The following is a 13710-nucleotide window of genomic DNA, read 5'->3' on the forward strand; positions in this document are numbered from 1 at the left end:
CATAGTTAAGAAGCATTAAAGTGTTGTGGAACATAGAGAATTTTATGTCACATTTGTCTGCTTTCCTATGCACATGTGATGTGTGTCAGGGTGCTGAGGGCACTAATAGATCTTAACGGCCCTAACAAGCCTCACCTGGATCTTTGCCTACACCCTGAGCCCAGCAGCCCAGGAGCCCCATTTCATCTCAGCCTGGGACTGTGGTTTGTGCCTGAGCACTGGTATAGGTAAGTCTGTCTTTTGCTGTCCTCAGATTTTTGCTTGGATTAAATAGCTTTATATTGGACTTGATTTGCTGGTGGCTGGTGTTAGATGGTGAAACATTGTACTTTCACCAACCCACCTCTGCTTGCCTGCTGTGATGTGTTTGTGGGGACCATGTCTGTGTTATGGTTGCTGTTGGCTCCTGATCGGTCCTCTCTCATGGATCAGTTGCAGACAACTCCCACCACTTCTGTGTGACCTCCAGAGCCTGCAGGGAATTATGGTCAGAGTGTAGAGGCAGCCTGTAGCCCTTCAACATCCTCTGCACCCAAACCTTCCCCTGCTCCTTCAGGTGATACTGCGTGGGGATTTACCAGGTGCCCGTGGATAGATGTTGTTGCCTTGCCTAATGGATATTAGCTGCTCAGCAAAAAAGAACTTCCCAGTTTTTAGTGATAACCTCAGGCTGAGCTCATCCTCTGTATGTGCTGCTCAGTGTCCCTAGGCTCAAGGAGTCTGATGTCTAATTCAGCAATTGAGAGCAGCTTTTTGGGGACTGGATTTGTGCAACTGTGTCTAAAGCTGTCTGCTTGCAGCTCTAGCAAGTGAGTGACTTGGCTGCTGACCACACATGTCAGTTCATGAAGCTGGCTGTGGAACCTGAATCCCTGCAGTTGTTGATAATTGCTGATTTCCACCATATATGCCTGCTTTTTACTTCAGTGCAGGCATTTTTACTCAGCTTGGTAATACCATATGAATGCAATTTCTCATTTCCTAAAAACAGTCTGTTCCCTCCTCAATGGTGGGACATTGGATTTAAACTTCATCTGCAAAGTAGAAAGACAATTGTCTTTATATCTCTTCTCATGGTTGATTTTATTCATGAAACTTTGTGACTTCTGTTCACAGCTTTAAGTGCTGGCATATAACAAAGCTCTTTCATTGCTTTAGAAAGTGCATAGTATGGGCCAAGCTGTACATCCATTAAGTTTGCTCAGATATCTATAGCTTTAAACATGGCAAACAAAGATGCTTAAGCTTTTATTGTGTGGTCAGATAGGAACACCTTTCTTTTTAAGAATATTTGTTAGTTTACAAGGATGTTTGTTAGGTGTCTTTCCATCATCAAGAATAAAAATTCTTTACAGTTCATGCCTTTATTGATCTATAAATTTACTTCTCTAATTTTTTTTGGTGTTGCTTTGAAATTTCTAAACCCAGATTTGCCTAAATGAGGAAAATTAAGCTCCTTCTAATACCAACAGAATTTGGAAAGAAGTGGCCAAACTTGAATTTGTTCAATTTAGGAGAATATGGTAGTGTTTTACAAGATATTTGATGTCTTGGACAGTCTTCCCTGGGTTTTTAAAAAAATGAATATCCTGAAGCTGTAAGCTATGATCAGCTTCTCTTGTCTTGTCAAGTAATAGTTTGCTTTTAATTTAGCTCATCATGGAAATATGAACATATATTGCTTATCAAACTCAATTTTTGAGGGCCACTGAACATGACTTTACATTGCTCATGGCACTGAGCAGTAATTATGGTTCACAGTGAAGTGTGTCAGATTTAAAAAGATATTGTATCATCGTTTTTATACTGCAGATCTGTGTAGTTATATATTTTATGAATTCTCAGAAAAGATAGATTTATAGTATGCTTTTATTCCTATGAAACTCAAAGTTAACATTGTTACAGAAGTTCATCTTGTCCCAGTGAATGTGTGTGTTGGAGGATTCTTCATCATGTGCTTGTACAAAACTGTGTAATAGGTCAGTTTTAGATAATTAATGCCTGGTGCAAAGAAATAATATTACCTAAAAACTTGTAATATATTTTATTCACATTATTGTACCTAACTTAGGCTGCCTGACAGTATTGCAGACTAGTAAGAGAGTTTAAAAATAGTCTAAATCTAAAAATGTGATGTAGTGCATTCTTCCACTTAAGCTGATTGTTGGCAAGGTTGGGATTTTTGTTTGTTTGTTTTCTAACAAATAATTTCTTATTTTTCCTGTAAGACTCTTACTCTGTTTTTCTTCTAGTACTAAAGTAATTTGCTAGTGTTCAAGACAAAGGCTGATCACCTGAAATGAGAGAGGACCTAACTGTATGTACATTAAAATTCTACATAAGTAGCTAAGTTTCAGCAGTTGCTGAAAAACTGAGGTATTTGAAAGTTATGAGAAGTTACAAGAAAACCTTTGTTTATAGGAGACAAGATGGGAATCTGATTTGGCAAACCAAGCAACATGCTATATTTTGTCTGGTATGAAAATAGCCTATAATGATGTATCTTTAAGTCTCAGTAGCCCCTGCCCCAATCATCCTTCTCGCTGCAAGGCAAATATTCCATATGTGCAGAATTTTGTGTCTGTAATGTCAGGCTAGATGACTGTAAGGGGTTTAAAATCATCTAAAATAGTATGGTTTGGAGATATGGATCACTGCATTTCTATAGCAAAGTTGAATTGAAAGGAGTCAACTTTTGTCTTCACATTTGCTGTCCATGCTATTTTTCTTTTTTTTGCTAGGATTTAAGGGCAATGCATACTATTGTGAAGGTAGTGAAGTTCTCTGTTAGAGGGATGTTGAATTTGTCCATCAGTACCAAAGGATGGAACAGGAGCTTTCCATTTGTATTGAAAAATATGTTGCTGTTCTGTGTCATGAAGTTTCTGCAAGGGACTGTGGAACACTGATTGCCTGATAGAATGTGCTCTTAGCTTTCTCTGTGTTAACAGGAATGGGTAAAGGTGAGGAAGCCCTCTTGCATGGAATCTCCAGAAACTGTAATTATTTGTGGACTAAATGATCTCAACCTAGTATCAGAGCAGGCTAGACGAGTACCTTCAGTAGAGGAGCACGATGCATTCCTGCTATTCCTTGGTATCTCTTAATTCTTGTAGCCTTACAGTGCAAACACTGTCAGTTCCTGTCTGCTTGCTTTCTTTACAGCATCTTCTCAAACTGTTCTTTAGAAGGATAGGGAGCTTTGTTAAAGATCTGTCAGTACTGAGATATTGTCTTTTTAGTCACCATTTTTAAAATGTTAATTTGTGTTTACAGTGGACTCTCTGGCTTCTCATCCTTTAAGTAATTATATATTTTTATATCTATGTATTTTTTTTCTTCTTTCCTGCAACCTCTTTCTACAGCTGGTCAGTCACAGATCACTCATGTCTACCAACCTAGGTGAAGTTTCCAGTCCTATTTAACTTACACAATACATTTCTCCTGTACTACATCCAGCAGGTATTGTTGCTAAGCACCAGTCGTGGCTGCATGCCTGGCTCATTCTGGAGCTTCTGGCAACATTTTTTATTGATGGGCCCCTAACAGATTCAGAAGAGCTGCTTTTACTGTGTATAAATGTATGTGTATATAGCTGTGTGTGTATAGATACACACATTAATAAAAGAAATTGTATAAATATTTATCATGTATTACATAAAGATATAAAAATAGACAAAAATCTGTTTTTGTTGAATGCTGCTGCCCATACTCCTTGCGAATCCTCCTGCAGAGCTCAATTTGGGCATGCTTCTTTTGGGATTTAATTTTTCAGATATAAGAATGAGCTGATTCAGGTACAGATGCCACTTTCTAACCACATAAACTCTAGATTTTCTAATTTTTGACAAGTACAGGGCATTTTTCAAATGCTCTTTCAATTAATTCAAGAACAGAATGCTGAGGACTTGGGTTTTGCCTTCTTTCCTGAAATGATTTTACCTCTTATTAGTGTGTTACTCATTGCAACCTGGCATATGGTATTGTTCCCTGTTTATTAAAATAAATATTTAAATAAGTTTCAAAATGGCAATACTTCAGCAAAGGGAAGCATAACTGAACATATTAATGCTAAGAGGAAGGAAGTGATACCTGATGAATGACTTGAGTTATATATTTGGCACAAGTTGACTTTCCTGCTCTTGGGAACAAGATGCATGATTTTTTTACTGAAATCTTTATATAAATATTATGAGAAGGAGCTGGAAATATGAAAAGTTTGTTGTTATATGGATGCAGTTGCAATACAGAGGAAGGGAAAGGTAGCAATACCAGAATAGACATATAGCTGGGTTCTTCAGGCAGTTACGTGTCTAGGCCCAGGTCCACTAAGCTTTTTGGTACTTAAATGGGTATGTAGTATTGAATATTTTTGCATCCCACCTACAGTCCACAGAATACAGTAGGAAGAGGTTGTATGTAGTATATAGAAGTCTTGTGCATTCTGGGACTTGACCTCTCCTCTTAGGGGAATCTGCCTGGGACTTACAGCCCTGGTGCCCTGTGAAGTGTTTGTCCTCTGTCTAACAAATAGCTATGGAAATACAGGCCTCCTTTGGGAGGAACTTTGAAAGCATCTGATGCTTTTTTTTTTCTTAACAAAGTAGTGGAAACATTTCTGTGCTTGCTGCATTTCTCAGCTGAAAGGGGTCCCACCTTTATTTTTCATCTCTTAGTGTCATGCAGGTGTTGCTGTGCAAAGCTTGGATGAGGGACTTCTTCCCTCCAGGTGTATCAGTACTGGAGTAGAAGAAGGAAGGTGGCTTTCTCTGGACATGAGTGAGTGAATCAGAAAGCAATTAAAGCATGGTATGGCTCTAGGTGGCACTCTAAGTGCTAGCAAGTAGATGTTAATTTTAGGCTGGTGTTGAAACTCCACCATAGCTAATGATGGAGTCAGGTACTCAGCACTGATTCATTCCACCAAATGCCTGCTGCAGGATGAGTCTCTGGATGTCTTTGCTAGCCCCTTCTTGACTGCAGAGGGAACCTAGACAACTGCATTAGGAGATAAATTCTCTGCTTGGCATTCAGCTGGGAATCTTTTGAAATCCTGTATTTGCTTCCAGGTCAGCTTCTGCATTTTATCCAAGGTCCACTTCACACAAAATTCAATATAAAAGTCCTCAAGTCAGGGAGACAGATACAGCTGCATCTACAGAATTATGATCTTGTTAATGTACTTGGCCATGGTAACCACACTACTGTTTCAGCAAAAAGAAGCAAGGGAACTCCCAGTTTCTGAAACCCATTCAAGCTATGGCATGAATGATATACCAGCAAGGGAGCTGGTACCAGCAAGGCTGCTGCACAGACCTGAGACACTCTACGGGCATTTAGTTACTGTTCCAGGGCTTCAGATCAGAGGCTGTAGGGTTTAGATGCCTTTAAGGTTAGTTGGCAACCTAGTGGAAAGCAGAGAAACCAGAGGTGGGTTGCAGTTTGGGGTCTAATCACTCTGAGTTGCCTTAGTGCCATTTTGTGCACCTACATTTTTCTTATTTGACTTTCAGCAATACAGTTCTGCAGTAAGTAGATTTGCTTTTAAGCATTTTATTTCCAACTTCTTTCTAAAAATATTACTTCTTTTCATTAGGCTTTACTATTTTTAGGGGTTTTTTTGGGGTTTTTTTCTTGTTTTGTTTTGCAGAGTTTGTTATACACTTATTTGAGGAAATATTCCATTTGCCTGTGTTAATTTGAGACAATAGTAAACTACAAGTGGTCTTTAAATTGTGTTCTTTCATCTTGATTTCACAGAGGCCAACGCATATTTTTCTTTCAATTCTGCTGTTTTCACTGCTATCCTTTTATGGCTTTTGCCTTCCTCATGATGCTGTAACACTTCACATTCTCTACTATTTTACATATATATATTATTTTTATTATGTAGCTATTACTTGCTTTTGAAACTTTTCATTAAGTTTCCACTTTTAGGCTGCTTTGATGATATTTTTTTGCCTGGGAGGAACTGTACCTCATTTACTGTCAGTTCCTTACTTTAATTTTTTGTTTTCCAATTTCAAAAGGTTATTTCTCTGAAAAACAAAAGACATGTGTTTGCATGTATTGCTTTTCACATTATTCAGTGTGGTGGGCATTATATTGTCATTTATTGATTAAATCCTTTTTGTAAGTAGTTTGTCTGGATATATTTGGTGTAATAAAGTACCGTCTAATTGTGATGCCGAATTTGGTCCTTAATAGTGTTTGCTCACTTCAGAAGACTTCAATCATCTTTAAAAAATGAGTAATTAATTAAATAAATAATTTAAATTTTTATGCCCCCAGCAAATTTTTCTGCCTTGCTGTCTGGCCTCATTTTTGCTGTATATTATAGCCATAAACACAAAAATAAGTAGTGAGATGATAGATGGGCATAAGACACTGGACTAACTTCACTCCAGGAGAAATAATTGTTGGTTGGATTTTTTTTTTTCCTTTCCTTTCTTTTTTCTGGTTTTCTGTTTGTGTTGTGTTTGAGTTTTGCTCGTGTGGGGTTTTTTTTGTCTTCCTAGGGAGTACAACTGGTTATGCAGTGTGGACAGTGTTGTGCCTTAGCCTGATTTTAGGTCTGGTTTGAGGATGGGATCATCCCATGGTCCCTGGGCAGAAAGGCTTCTGCTTTACAGTAGCTGACAGCTTAGAAATAAATTCCAGCTCCCTTGTAAAGGCAAAACTTTTTTGTAGAAAAGAGGCTGAGGACATGGCAGTTTTGAGCGTGTGACTTGTCTTATAGTCGCATTAGTTTAGCTTTACAAAAATGTATTTGTATATGTAAATTAAAGCTGCCTGGAGCTAACTCTAAGCTGTATTCTGGATGTCATGAGAGGTTTACTGGGGTGATTACCAAACCTTTCCACAGAAGAGTGGCAATTACCACTGCAACCCTTACATTAGATGACACATAAACAAATAGAGAAATACTGGAAGAGAAAAATAAAACTAGTCTGAACAATACCCACAGATTAAAAATTCTATGAGTAATACATAATGAGGGGATTGGTGATAATGAGGTGTTAAACCTTTAACCTAGAGGATTTCCAGTATCTACTTGATGAGTTGAGGACAGCTGTGGAAGGGGGGATGGATGTCTGGAAGTTTGGGAAAGCAAAACACACCCTACTGGAAGGATGCTAAGTCATTCCTGCTGGGTACTGGCTCCTCTGTGCCACCATTGTGACTTTCCCTTCCTCTGGCTGTACTTCTCTGACAGAATAGTATGTTTATTAACAGATTTACAGCTGAAAAATGACAGGCTGGATGGCAATGGGAGCTGTGAAAAGCAGCTCATCACCTGCAGCCATGTGTTCTCCTACAGTTCTTAGCCTTCACTGAAGAACACTGGGATGAAAGGAAATGGGGGACACAGGTGTGATGCAGACTCTCTGAGCTAGATAGTTGCTAGATCTTGATCCTGTCTTATTGAGGAAAATGAAGATATAATTTGGTTTGTGGCTGCTAGCAGCCTTGCAAGGAAGGGCTGGGGAAAGGTCTGAGCTGGAAGGAGGATTCTTTGATCCGCGTGAGCAGCCTTCACATATATGCTGCCTACAAAAGCAGTGTCCTTCCTGTATGGTTGCCTGTGATGAGTTTGTTGTTCTGGCTTAAGTAATAACTGCTTTTTGTTCAGTGTATTGACCAACATGTTCTACTCCTCTTAGTGGTTATTATTTGACTTATTTCCAGATATATCTTTGAAGATCTTTTTCAGACTTAATTGCTTCCTTGAAGTATATATTTATTTTCTTGTGATGCTAAGAACAGGAAGGTTCCCACCCCCCCATTTTCTTTTTTTCTTTTCTTCCCAGTTTCTTTTTGTTTAAAGATTTAATTTAGTGACAAATAGGTTTTGTCCTGGGAGCAGATGAGGACCTTCAATATTTTGTCATCATTGGGTGCACAAATGTATGCGTAAGAGGAGAGAAGGGAAAAGGGAATAAAAGATGAGGTGTCGGGGAAGATACTTTGCAGCTGAGAGAAATTGGTACAGTCAAAGACATACTAAACATATTAATACTTCCAATGCTGTCTTTTCTAACAGTGCTTGTAGCCTGAGAAGTACAATGTGAATTACAAGACATTCTGAAACTAATTTTGCATGCAAAATCTGCTTTACTTCAAATGTATCATCAAGCCAAATCATTACTACTTTTTCACTTTATATCTGCACTTTCAATGCAGAGTAAAGTAAAATCATAAAATCATAGAATGGTTTGGGTTGGAAGGGATCTTAAAGTTCATCACCCAGTTCCAACCCCCCTGCCATGGGCAGGGACACCTCCCACCAGACCAGGTTGCTCGAAGCCCCATCCAACCTGGCCTTGAACACTTCCAGGGAGAGGGCAGCCACAACTTCCTTGGGCAACCTCTGCCAGTGTCTCACCACCCTCACGGTGAAGAAAAAGTTTGTAGTTTCTCATATCTATGACAACGGGATGAAACTTAGATTTACCTAAAAAATTCAATTATTTCTAGGTTGCATATATAAATCTATGTAGTAGATTGGATCAGTGATTTCTGTGTGCTATTAGAATTATTTAAGATTTTGTGCATTATGATGAACTGCATAATTAATGTGTTAGTAGCAGTCATTTAGGATCCTACTTGCAGGTTTTGACTCTCCAGCACCATAGAGGAATTGATAAAAACTAAGGAGATTAATAGCTTTTATCTGGGACACAGCATTGCTGACAGCAGAATGATTCCAAATATTTGAACACATTAAACAAATTCTAGGTCACATTCACTTTTTAAACTTTTTCTCTCTCTTGGAGAAAAATCAGACATGTACCTAATCATGGTACATCATACAAGTTATTTCAAAGTATAATGAAATGCCATGGAGCTTGCTAACATCTTTTGCATCTTATTTTGAATCTTCCAACTGGCTTTTTGTTTTCGGTTTGTTTGTTTGTTTTTTTTTTATTTAAAATGGTTTTTATTTCTGCTGAAATTAGCACTTTTCATTAACCTTGTTTTTAAATGTAATACCATGCATTAATATAGACATGGAAAATGCAAGTCATGCAAAAAATCTAATTTTCTTATTTTTTTTCTAAAAACAGAATTCTGTATTTGAGAACTGTATTTGAAAGTGTGGAGAAATCATCTCTGTTAGCTACAGATTTTCTTTCCAGTTTTTTTGTGATCTTAATAGGAAATTGGGGAGAAATTAGAAGCAATGAGAAATTAGAAGTCTTTACACTGGAATAGTCTTTCTGCAGATATAACGTAAACTTAGAAATTATATAAAATTGGGAGATTCAGACTGTGTGACAGTAGGAGACTGAGAATTAAGGAGCAAGTCTCTTTCTGGTGTCTTTCTGAAAAAAATATGTTTTTTTAAAAATATCTAAAATACATGTTTTTTGTCAGTATTAATTAGATATTTTCTTCAAAATACTCTCAGACAATGAAGGCCTTGGGATGTCTCACTTGTGCTTAGACTTTTAAAGAGAATTCAAATTAATCAGGTCAGCCAATTGAAATAAAGGGTTGAACAGAACACATGGCAAAATAAGCAACTGGGCAATGTCAGACTTCCCAGATCATCTGAGGTGTGTATCTTTCTTGCTAAGATGATGGTATCACTGTGAACTGGAGCAGCCAAGTCACACATTTCATGCCTGTTGTGATAACCTCTACAGAATGATAACGTGCGGAGTTAGGGGTGGTGATAGGTTTAACCATTCCTGCTAGATGTGTCCAAGTTCATTTGTCTGAACCCAAATTCATGAGTCTAAAATATTGTTCTTTGCATAGACACAGGCCTCTCCTCCTCCTCCTCCTCCTCTTTTCCTCCTCCTCCTCCTCTTTTCCTCCTCCTCCTCCTCTTTTCCTCCTCCTCCTCCTCTTTTCCTCCTCCTCCTCTTTTCGTCCTCCTCCTCCCCTTTTCGTCCTCCTCCTCCCCTTTTCGTCCTCCTCCTCCCCTTTTCGTCCTCCTCCTCCCCTTTTCGTCCTCCTCCTCCCCTTTTCGTCCTCCTCCTCCCCTTTTCGTCCTCCTCCTCCCCTTTTCGTCCTCCTCCTCCCCTTTTCGTCCTCCTCCTCCCCTTTTCGTCCTCCTCCTCCCCTTTTCGTCCTCCTCCTCCCCTTTTCGTCCTCCTCCTCCCCTTTTCGTCCTCCTCCTCCCCTTTTCGTCCTCCTCCTCCCCTTTTCGTCCTCCTCCTCCCCTTTTCGTCCTCCTCCTCCCCTTTTCGTCCTCCTCCTCCCCTTTTCGTCCTCCTCCTCCCCTTTTCGTCCTCCTCCTCCCCTTTTCGTCCTCCTCCTCCCCTTTTCGTCCTCCTCCTCCCCTTTTCGTCCTCCTCCTCCCCTTTTCGTCCTCCTCCTCCCCTTTTCGTCCTCCTCCTCCCCTTTTCGTCCTCCTCCTCCCCTTTTCGTCCTCCTCCTCCCCTTTTCGTCCTCCTCCTCCCCTTTTCGTCCTCCTCCTCCCCTTTTCGTCCTCCTCCTCCCCTTTTCGTCCTCCTCCTCCCCTTTTCGTCCTCCTCCTCCCCTTTTCGTCCTCCTCCTCCCCTTTTCGTCCTCCTCCTCCCCTTTTCGTCCTCCTCCTCCCCTTTTCGTCCTCCTCCTCCCCTTTTCGTCCTCCTCCTCCCCTTTTCGTCCTCCTCCTCCCCTTTTCGTCCTCCTCCTCCCCTTTTCGTCCTCCTCCTCCCCTTTTCGTCCTCCTCCTCCCCTTTTCGTCCTCCTCCTCCCCTTTTCGTCCTCCTCCTCCCCTTTTCGTCCTCCTCCTCCCCTTTTCGTCCTCCTCCTCCCCTTTTCCTCCTCCTCCTCCCCTTTTCCTCCTCCTCCTCCCCTTTTCTTCCTCCTCCTCCCCTTTTCCTCCTCCTCCTCCCCTTTTCCTCCTCCTCCTCCCCTTTTCCTCTTCCTCCTCCCCTTTTCCTCCTCCTCCTCCCCTTTTCCTCCTCCTCCTCCCCTTTTCCTCTTCCTCCTCCCCTTTTCCTCCTCCTCCTCCCCTTTTCCTCTTCCTCCTCCTCTCTTCCTCCCCCTTTTTCTCTCTGTAAACTGTCTTTGCATTTCTCTGAGCTCTTTTCTGCTCACATGTGTAACACTGGACTCATTTGACTCATGATATAATGTTCTCTGATGTAAAAGTTGGAAAAAGATCTTTTTGTAGTATTTAGGATGTATTTTAAATGAAGCTTGATATTACAAATGCGTTTATATGAGATAACATCAGGAAAAAGCAGACGACTAGACTTGACCTGAAAATGCCTCTGAGGATGGGTTGGAGGGTCAGTGTAACTTTTATAACCATTTTTTTTTTGTTTTGTTTTTATATAGTTCAGTCACTTAATTATGTATCTTTGGGTCATGTGAACATTTTTTCCCCCTTCAAGTGTCAGCTTGTTAAGAGTTAACGCCATACACAGCTTTCACTTCTGTTTTGTAAGAAATGTTTTGCAGATACTTTTAATATTCCTGAGCCTTCCTGTTTCAATACACTGTCCCAAACCTTACCATTTGCTCAGGTGCATCCCAGCTTTCTTTTCACACCTCAAAGCTTCCTTCAGCAGCTCCTTTACACTTCTATTGAGAAACATACTTAGAAACATTAGATGGTTCACAGGTGGCTTTCTTTTCTCCCAGCAGAAACATAAAGCCTATGTAGCTGCTGCAGCTCCAGAAGGAGTACAACAGGAAGCTTGTATTTGCAGTACTGCTTAACAGAGAGAGAGGGAGAAAAAAAAAAAAAAAAATTTAAGTGTGCTGCCTTGGTGGCCAGGGCTTCCTATCACCCTCAGCCTGGATGCAGCTGGATCAGCTTTTTACATTTCTAGAAGAAGTAATCCTCCCCCCCACTCTTTTAGCACTAAGCAGCAGCTTGGACCTTTCATAAGAAATGCAAGCCAAACACTCAGCTGAACTGAAAAACATCTGGGAACATCTGGGGTGGTAAAAGGGACACACACACACACTCTGCTTTGCCTCTGGCCCTGGTGAAGCCCAAGCAGACATTTGCTTTTCTGCTCTGCTGGAACATGCAAGGCAGAGCTGCTGAACACTCCTTGAGAGCTCTTCCAAGGAAAACAGGATGATCAGCTGAGTGGGAATCTCCGCAATAGGCAGAAAGAGAAGGTATGATGCAAAGACAAGAGGCAGGCAGGAGGAACAAAATTTAAGTCCTGTTTCAGGTGTTTCTTTTGAGAAGCTGGAAATTTCAGCAGTTTCTCTGCTCTGCAAGCATTTGCAGCAGTGAAGTGTTTTGCAGTTTATTTCAAGAGATAAACTGGGCTAAATGAGCAGCTTATTCACTGTTACTCATTTAACCACATCTAAGGTTTTCCAGAGATGTTTTTTGCACTCTCTGTTTTCAGAATTTACATTTACTTGCACATTTTCAACAACACTATTGAACTGATAAATATGTCTGCTCCTTCATTATTTTCTTCCTCACTTTTGCTTGCGAGTCTAACACATGAAACTGTCTAATACTCTTTACAGCAAGACAACTACCCTTGAAGAAATGGATAAAAATTAGCTTAAATTTCATATTCTTGCTAAGTAGTTCTGTTCTTCTTCAGAAACTTCTGCCAACAAAAACTAAACCAGATGTTTATACTGACTTTCCCATTTCTTAAATGTAACAACCATAGTTGGCACTTTGTATACAGAGTAATTCATAAGAGGTAGCAGATAGTTTGAAGCACATGTGTCATGGGTTAAAAAGACTGGAAACCATTGTTTATTGCATGATATTCTGAAAGAGGCTGTCTGCATCAGTTACATTCATTATAGATATCAAAGTGCCTTGGTGGAAAAGAAATCATTACAGCTGTGTTTAGATAGAGTTAAAATAATACAGTCCATCTGTGTTGTACTTTAATGTAACTTGACCAGCTAGTAAAACTGGAAGTATGTTATTAGAAACATATCAGTACTACTGTACAACTTTACAAAAAATAACAGTATTTTTTTTAATAAGGTACTGCATTAGCTTTTTTTTCATAGAACTAAAATTTCTTCTTCAGTTCCTCAGCCTCCGTTTTAGAATAAGTTGTGTCTGAGGATGGTTTAGGTTGGAAGAGACCTTAAATATCTAGTTCCCACCCCCCTGCCATGGTATAGGCCAGGTTCCTCAAAGCCCCCTACACACCAACCTTGAACACTTCAGGAGCGGGGGTATCCACAACTCCTCTGGGCAAGCTGTTCCACTGTCACACCACCCTCACAGGAAAGAATTTTTTCCTGGTATCTAATCTGAATCTAGCCTCTTCCAGCTTGAAACTGCTCCCCCATGTCCAATGGCTACACACAATTATAAAAAGTCCTTCTCCAGCTTTCCTGTAGGCCCCCTTCGTGTACTGGAAAGCTGCTGTAAAGTGTCCCTGGAGCCTTCTCTTCTTCAAGCTGAACAACCCCAACTCTCTCAGCCTGTCTTCATGAGAGAGATGCTCCAGCCCTGCTCATCATCTTTGTGGCCCTCCTCTGGACTCACTCCAAAAGATACATGTTCTGACAGTGTTGGGGACTCCAGAACTGGACACAGTAGTCCAGGTGGGATCTCACAAGAGCAGAGTAGAGGGGGAGAGAATCACCTCCCTTGACCTGCTGTCCACTTTTTTTGATGCAGCCCAGGACATGGTTGGTATTCTGGGCTGCAAGTGCACATTGCCAGCTCATGTTGAGCTTCTCAACCAACACCCACAAGTCCTTCTCCTAAGAGCTGTTCTCAAACCATTCTCTGCCCAGCTTGTGTTTGGGCTTGGGATT

The sequence above is a fragment of the Heliangelus exortis genome, chromosome 2 (genome assembly GCF_036169615.1).
Source record: "Heliangelus exortis chromosome 2, bHelExo1.hap1, whole genome shotgun sequence".
In the NCBI taxonomy this organism is placed as follows: domain Eukaryota; kingdom Metazoa; phylum Chordata; class Aves; order Apodiformes; family Trochilidae; genus Heliangelus; species Heliangelus exortis.